Source organism: Lactuca serriola, chromosome 8, assembly GCF_051521515.1.
Source record: "Lactuca serriola cultivar US96UC23 chromosome 8, Lser_US96UC23_V15, whole genome shotgun sequence".
Taxonomy (NCBI): Eukaryota; Viridiplantae; Streptophyta; class Magnoliopsida; order Asterales; family Asteraceae; genus Lactuca; species Lactuca serriola.
Window position 1 is genome coordinate 305,952,353 of NC_136415.1, and position 9,298 is coordinate 305,961,650.

A 9,298-nucleotide genomic window follows, 5' to 3' on the forward strand; every position below is an offset into this window, starting at 1 on the left:
TCATGTATAGGCCTAGGCCTAATGTGGAAAATTGGGCCATATGTTGGGCTTTGATTCCTAATTGACTTTGGGCCTATGGATTGGGCCTTGGGCTTAAATAAAGCCAAGCCTGGGGTAATTTAGTAATTATCCAAAGTATGTATTTATGGTTATGTAGTGGGACCTAATTATTAACTGGGTGATGTTTTGATATTGACAGATCGGGAATCTGTCATCCAGCAGCTGGGGTTGAGTCTGCATGACTTCAGCAGGTGGGATTGAGTCTGCGGGACTTCAGCAGTACCAGGTGAGTCTTCTCACTATACCTTACCTGGATGGTAACTAGGTGTGACCGGAAGGTCTTATGTGTATGAATGAGTTATGAGACTTTATGTGATAAGTGACCGGAAGGTCTTATATATTTGTATGAGCTATGTGACTTATGTGATATGTGACCGGAAGGTCTTATATATTTGTATGAGCTATGTGACTTATGTGATATGTGACCGGAAGGTCTTATATATTGCTATGAGCTATGTGACTTATGTGATTTGTATATGATGTATGACTTGGGACCGGAAGGTCTACAGAGTTATGGCCGGAAGGCAATCAGAGTTATGGTCGGAAGGCAACCAGAGTTAGGGCCGGAAGGCAAATCATGGTAGGGCCGGAAGGTCTACCGAAGTGTGGGACCGGAAGGTCCCACTGAGACACATTGACCGGAAGGTCAAGTAGAGCTATAGCCTCGAGTGGCTAAGTGTATATACGTGGTATTTTGGGGAACTCACTAAGCATGCGTGCTTACCGTGTTATGTGTTATGTGTTTCAGGTATATTGTTTCAAAGGAAAGGAGTCGGCTTGGTCGCAACGCATCACACTATGTTTTCCGCACACTGGATCCTTGGGATTACATTCTGATATGGTGTTATGATACTCTGTTTGATTATTGACACTTTGGTTTTTGATATGAGATTTTATTATGAAAGTTTTTATATTGATCGGTTTTATGCAATAACATAAAATAAAAATGAAATTTCTGGCCTTGAATTTTGGGATGTTACAAAAAAAATAACCACAGTCAAGGTGATGAAGCCCTATTCAGCAGGACCGTTAATTAATGTCAAATTCAGGGTGACTCGAGGAACCGAAGGCTCAGTCTACCATTTTACCCTCGCTTATCTACCAAACCTTAATCCTCATGACTGGGTACTCCTCATTAATATTCTTTTGTCGAATCCTCTGGAGTATCAGCCAATAATCGATCATGTCAAGCGTATGCTTGTTTGCTACATACATGAGGTAGCGAAGATGGACCAGGAGATTGCCTCTGCCATACACAAGCGAACAACGATCAAGACTATGGGCAGACCTGGCAATGTCAATACCATGATCAAGGGGAAAATCGATTCAAAGTATCACACAGTTATGTTCCTCAGGGGCGAAGGTAAAAAATGTTTGTTCGCTCTTGTTGACAAACACCTCTTCTCAACGTCTTGCCTTGAGCATATCTTGGAGATCATTCAGAGGTGCGATCAGAACAGTGTTGCTGATAAGAAATTGTTGAGTCTATTGGGTTGCGTCATGGGCTCGGTCCGTAGCCTAGTTTGAATGCCAGTATTGGGCCTGTCCAGCCGTGCATAATTTTGTATTAGGGTTTAGTATATAAGTTGCATGCATGCGGTCTTAGAAAATATAGTTGTTATTGTTTTTGCTTCATTCTTCTGTAAACCCTAGCTCGCCTCTACATCGAAATTTCTTCATCGAGCTCTGCTGAGGCGTGACTCACTTTTGAATCATAAGCATAAGTTTGATTTTGTTCTGTGTTCATTCTCATATTGATCTTAAACTGTTTGATTACTTTTGTTGCACTTGTGAAAGATCTATTCTATCTAAGAGTTTTGAACTCATCAATTGGTATAAGAGCAAGAGACTGTGTAATCCATACACACCTCTTCTGTCGAAGAAGTTCATAGGGTTTTAATTCCGCATTGATTGATATTTATTGAGCTGTCACTCTTTATTGACATATCTCATTAATTGTTAATCTAACCCTAACGAAATATTACAAGTATGATCTTTTATAGGTTATCGATCAAATGTATTTACAATGTCCATGGATGATTCACAAACCAATCCGATTAATATCTCCAACAGCATAGGGTCTACAACAAGAATACCAAACTTGTATACACAAGAGTATGAAGTTTGGACGCATCACTTTGAAGACTACGTGATTGGATTGGAGGACAATGGGTATCAAATATGGGAAGCAATCACTGCAGGCCCATTCGCTCACTCAAGCACTTCAAAGATTGTTAAAACACAGAAAGAATACAATCAGCTTGTCAATGATGTCAAAGACATTCCTTAGGATGAAAAAGAGAAGTTTCAATGCCACATCAAAGATCTGAGGATGATAAGGTTTGCGCTGCAATCGGATACGTTTTGTTTAGTGAGTTCTTGTGCTACAGCTAAGGAGATCTGGGATAGATTGAAGGAATTATATTCCACAGATGAAGATCTGGAACACTCTATCCAAACTCTCTTGTTATATGAGTTTGGTGACTTTAAGCAGAAGCCTGAAGAAAAACTTGTTATATGAATTATATTCCACAGATGAAGATCTGGATCGCTTCAATCATCTTTTGAGTAAGATGATAAAGCATGGAATTGAAAGAAAGGTAATTGAACAAAAGGTCACTTTCATGAACGACCTCAGACCTGAATGGATGGCTGTTGTGTCAACCGTCAAAGCTCATGAACAGTTCAAGTCTTACTCTCTGGAAAAACTGGTGGGTATTTTAAAATCCCATGAGAATGCTTTATCAAAGGAAATGAATGTGGTCTCGGGTCTGGGTTCTTTAGCTCTTGTCTCCAAAGGAAAGAGTTCGGTTGAAGAAGAAGAGGAATTAGATCTTGCAGATTTTGATCTAACTGGCGAAGAATACGCCATGATGGTGTCAAATCCCAGAAAATTCATTAAGAAGAAATTCCCAGCCAACAAGAACCGAAACTGGCAGGGAAGTTATAGCGCCGAAAGGATCAAGGAGGAACCGAAGATGGGGTCAAAGTTCGAAGAGTCAAAGAAGGAAGCTAAAGTTGGAGGAGGCTCAGGATTCGACTGTCATTACTGTGGAGGCAAAAATCATTTTGCTAAAGACTGTATGCTGAGAAAGAAAGAAGAATTGACAAACGAAGAAGATGAGGAAGTGAGCCTCCTGAGAAGATTGGAAGAAATAAAGAAAAGAAAGTATGATGTTAATAACTATACCATGATTGCTTTGATTGTGCAGGGTACAAATAACAGTGATGAGTTTGGTGGTGTGGAGGTCTGGTCCACAGATTCTGTGGATGATTAAGTAAGGAAGCCTACTCACGGAAAAGCTATGTTGGCAAAAGCAGAATAGGCAACGGGGAGATGCTTTGCAGTGACCAAGGGTGTGTCCCGAATGAGAGGATACACAACTGATGGGGCAGTTGAAGAAGAAAGAGAGCGAGAGGACAGATGTTTTGCTGCCAAGCCTATTAGTGCTCAGATCAACGAATGTGATGAGTTGATAAGAAAGGTACAAAATATTCTTGCTTCTCTAAAAAATACCTGCTAATAATTATGAAAAGGAATTAAATAATTTAAAGTCAAAATTCTCAAGCATAAGTAGCAGTCTCACCTAAACCCGTGTCACAAATTCTAAGCTAACTGATCAAATCAACAGGATTTCTTCAAAGAGTGAGGAACGAAGAATGTGGATCGAGCAGTTGATTCTATTTATTTGCAGAGAGACAGTCTTAAACTTCTTAAACAGAGAAATGTTTTTTGTTTAATTGCTAAGAGACTCTATTTTAACATCACTCTGTTGCATCTTGATTGTGAAATAGGGAAGAAGATACATCATATGATTTTACCTTTCCTTGAATTAAAGGAGGATGAAATCGATGTTGAAGCCTACAAATGTGAAAGTGTTGTATCTTCTGACGAAGTGTCTCCAGTGTACAAAATAGGTCTGGACAAAAATTGAATCCTACATAAAGTCCAAGGACTATAAGGACATGCTCAAAAATCTGTTAGAAGAAAATGATAGATTGAAATTGAGAGTCGAAACTATAAAAAAATTTGACTCCTTGAATGCCAATTTAAGTTTAGAAAACAAAATTGATGTTGAAAATACATCTGAACTTAATGAGGATGATGATATGAGTGAAATTTATGTAGAAGATTTGGTAGACTGTTCTGAATTAGCCAAAAACGAACCCAAGTCCCATAAGAACCTAATTTCTGAAAACTCTGTTGAGTTTGCTCGTTCCTCTACCGACAAGTCCAAAGTTCTCAAAGCTAAATCTGTTGTATACCAAAAGGTTCAAACTACTCCAAACCAAGTCTACACAGTGCCGGGAGTCACTCCACAACAAACTGCAGAGTTAAATGCTATGGTAGAAGAAGACAATGTTGGTGGATGTGATGAATTCTTCTGGTCGGCTCCAATAGACAACGCAGACGAGACGAAGGGTCTTTCTCAGAAAACCTCATGGAGAGTGAAAGGTAGATACATACCTGAACCACTAAATGAGCCTAAAAAGTACGATGTGCTGAGCACAAGTGGAACTAAACCCTCTTTGGACGAACCGATGCAAACCACGAGTGATACTTCTTCAACAAAGAGTGAATGTTGTGCTCATGCTTCGAAAAGAAAGGCTAACATTCATAGAAATCTAAAACAGGTGGCTGATCGAAAGCATCAAAGAAATCTGAGATATAAGAAGAATCTCTCCGAAAGAAAACGATTTTGGAACTCTCAGAATCCTGATTTTGTAAGGATTGAAAGGAAGTCTAAATTAGAAGAAAACTCAAGGAACCAGAAGAACAGTTCCGTTTCTCATCACAATACCAGACGAAAGGAAGGTTTCGGTCCTTTAATAGATAGGAACCGAAAGGGTAGTTTCGGTCCCTCGACTGAACACAACCGAAAGGGTAGTTTCGGTCCATCATCCATCAACAACCGAAAGAGCGGTTTCGGTCCCTCATCCTACTACAACTGAAAGAGCGGTTTTGGTCCCTCAACCTACAACAACCGAAAGGAGAATTTCGGTCACTCATCCTACAACAACCTAAAGGAGAGTTTCGGTCCCTCATCCCAGTGCAAATGAAATAATAATTTCGGTCCTCATGCCTGCAAGTCTGATCAACAAAACCAGAAATCTAATGTCTCTTCTAAATCCAATTCTCTAAATTCCATTTCCTCAGCAAAAAACCCCAGTCCTCCTTAATCAACGAAAATTAAAGTTTTCACCATTAAAAGAAAATATGAAACAACTTTGATTAAACGTACATATATGGTTGATATTTCTCTTAATATTCCCTGTCCTGTAAAAGGCTCACAAGGACCCAAGAAACTTTGGGTTCCTAAATCTGCTTAATATTTTGCAGGTTATTCGTGACGAGCAGTTTGACGAAGAATGGTACATCGATAGTGGCTGCTCGCGTCACATGATAGGAAGGAAGGAAGAACTAAGAGAGTTTCGTTCTCTCAAAGATGGTGGTATTTTAAAATATGGAAACAACTCTTTTGGAACTATCAAAGGCTATGGAATGATCACTAATGGCAAGTTCTCCATAAGGAAGGTTGCATATGTTGAAGGGCTCCAACACAATCTCATCAGCGTATCACAACTGGAGGTTGGTACCGGATTAAAAGTATCATTCGACGATGAAGGCTCAGAAATTGTCAAAAAGAGCTCAAACAACATTCTGTTGAAATCAAAGTGAAAAGAGGAAATGTATCCTTTGAATCTCAATCCAATAAGAGGTAAACCAGCAGTATGTTTACTCACAAAGGCTCACTCCGATGAAAGCTGGTTATGGCATAGAAGACTCTCTCATCTGAACTTCAAGGACATCAACAAGTTGGTCTTAGGTGATCACGTTCAAGGTGTACCAATTCTAAAATTCGACAAAGAACATCTCTGTGCAGCATGTGAAATGGGAAAGCAGAGTCGACAGATGTGACAACCCGAAGTTCGTTCCATCATTTGTAACCCTTTCCGTTAATACATTCGTTGTTTCCAATTTCATTTCCATTTACGTTATTAAATTAAGTCATTTAATTTGAGGTTGCTATTATGACTTAGTGGGTGTCCAAACGCATTTAGAACTCATATTAACACCCCATTCTAGTAATCGAAATATTTTTAGAATCGACCATATCGGGTTACGGCAACTTAATCGGGTACGACCAAAAGCCACGTCTAACGTTGGTATCGGGTAGAATTTCATCATGTCCCGAACTTGAATCCTATATAAAGCTCAAAAGACTTCAATTTGAAGCTTTTTCTCTCTCTAACCTCTCTCCTCAATCCAAATCTAAGGTCCAAAAACATCAAATTAAGGCTCAAATTCATCAAGGTAACTTCCCTAACTCATAGATTAGCATCCTTAGCCTTAAAATTCGAGTTTAATCTATGGAAAAGGACCATGTTCATGTGTTTATGGCCCTGGAACATGCTTGGGTCGTAAACCCACATAAAGGGGGCTTTTGAGCCTTAAAACCCTTCCAAATCACCTTTGGGGCATAGATATGACTTAATGGCTTATCAAATCGGACTTAGAACACCTTGAACATCATTTTTGAGGAGTAAACATGATTTTACTGCCCAAGAACATGCTTGGGCCATAAACTCATATTCATGGGGAGTAAACTCAAATTCAAGTGTTTAAATGCCACTTAAACACACCAATAGCCTTGGATTAAATTCTAGAACCAACCACAATCGATTTAGGGGCCTTAAACATGATGAAAACCGTCCTTTTGAGAGTTTGCGGCCGTAAACCCCCCAAGAATGGGTTCCTGGGCCGTAAACTCACACACACAAGTCAAATGATGCCCTAAAATCATTCTAAGGCTTGTAAAATTGGTTTGAATCACATGTGATTGATCTTGGGCTACAAAATCATGTAAGGAATGGTCACGTAGGATCTTACGGCCGTAAACTCCTAGTTTACAACTGTAAACTCCATTTGGTAATGTCCTTGGTGGTAAGACTCATTCCTATGCCTTAGATTCAATCATAGCAACCTTTCCCAAGTGTTATTTGATCATTTAGCACCATAAAACCTCTCATCCATGAGTTCACGGCCGTGAACTCATGTGGTCATGGTCTTAGGGCCGTAAACTCCCTAAGGAGTTTACTCTTGAAGAGTAAACACATTATCCAAAGTCCTATACGTCCGTAGATGTCACCCGGGTTACTCCAAACACTTGATTTGAGGTGTTTTCTTGTATTGGAGTGTATAATCATATCTAATTAGTGATTTAAAGTCTAATTAGATACATTCGTATACCATTTCATATTACATAGGAACCTCGCACATTATCAAGCCCCGAACCGACGCTTAGCATTCAAACTGTCACGTTTTCTCGCCAGGTGAGTTCATACCCCTACCCTTTTTCAATGTTTTTCACTGTTTTCAAGGGGGAATACAAGCAAAGTACAAGGAATACTTTTACTCAAAACTTTTTTTACATGCGATGTGTTTCATATTACATATGCTTTTAACACTAATAATCATAATAGATAACCGTTTGAATGATGCGGAACACATAAACATATTATTTGTGAAATAAGTATAAACTGTTATGTTTTATATTTCACAAAGGTTTTTCTCACATTATATCAGTTAAAAGCATAACATTTGAACTTTGAACATGAAACTTAGTACACTGTTTTGTCCTCGGTAACACTCCACAGAGATACGCGAGTGGAGGATCATTGTTTGTAACAGTATCTTTCTGTATTATTACTAGTAAATTTGTTATTCCTATAAATTGGAGACACGTCCTCAGAGAACACTCCATAGAGATATGCGAGTGGAGGACCGCACCCGTAACCAGAATCTCTTAGATAGGGAACGTGACTTGAGTTTATAGATCTATACGGGGCTGACTACCCCACACCTGGCTGCTAGCTACAGCTGAACCGAAAGGTTCAAGGGTGACGAAAGTCATAAGGTGATGTGGACTACTTATTGCCATATCTAGTCTATCATATGGTTATGAGACTCGCAATTTGGATAACAGAGATTTACTTAATAGTAATAATGAATAATGTATCTAGTTTACTTGTACATATTAGTTTTATATACGTGTTAAAACTAATACATTTCACAAGGACAACCAGGTTTTCAGTATACATCTTTCACATTTCGGATTGGTAACCAACTTTCAGGAAAATATGGGATTTTCCTGGGGAACATTGTACATAAATAGATGCGTGTAACAAACCAGATAACTAAACTTTACAATTCACAAGAGTAACCATGTTTTCAGTATACATCTTTTACATTACATTTCGGATTAGTAACCAGCTTTTAAGAAAATATGGAATTTTCTTGGTGTGTAACTTTTCAGAAACAGAAAGGAAACAAATACATTTTCAGAAAACAAAACCACTTATGAACTCACCAGCTTTATGTTGATTTTGAAACTGCTTGTATTCTCTGGTCCGGATTAGACAGGTACCCGATGATCCTTTTGGCGAAGACGGAGTGCATAGAAGACACGTCTTGCTTTTGTCTATGTATATATATATATATATATATATATATGTACATATGTATCACACTTGTAATACTTTTTACTTTGAAACAAATGTAAAATCTTTATATGTAATGTAATGGTTTTTTACCTTGCTTACTATGTACATTGGATTTGATACTCAACGTGGAGTCCGCCCTGGAAACGTTTCCGCCTTGGGTTTTTGGGGTGTGACAGATTGGTATCAGAGCCCATGTTTATAGTGAACTAAGTATACCAAACCTTACATGGTATAAGACTATAAACACTAAAGGGCCTAAGTGCTATGAACTAAAAGTATACTTTAAAATATAAGTATTTTCGAAAAGTATATAATTATACCTAACCGTCGAGATCCGTAACTACAAGTAGAACAAAACATAAGTAAATGGGTGTTGTATGTTGCGGTTAAACCTGGGTCGTTATGTTATCATGTCTAGGGTCAATATAGCCTGGCCAACTATATTCATTCGAGACACGGCCAACATGTGCTTGGGAGTGACTGTAGTGTTCGGCATGCTTAAAACATACCCAAATGCCACAAACATCGAGCCAGTGTAGAAGCAAATCATGAAATACTATGGGAGTATTTCTTGAGCCAATCCTTTGTAGAAATCCTCATTCAAGCATAGCTCCTCGATCATTCTTTTAGCGATAATTTATCTGCTTTGATAACTCATACCTGCTTTATCGCTTAATAGTATTCAATATCTGTCATATCTCTTGATTCAATTCAGAGGACTTACCATCCTCTC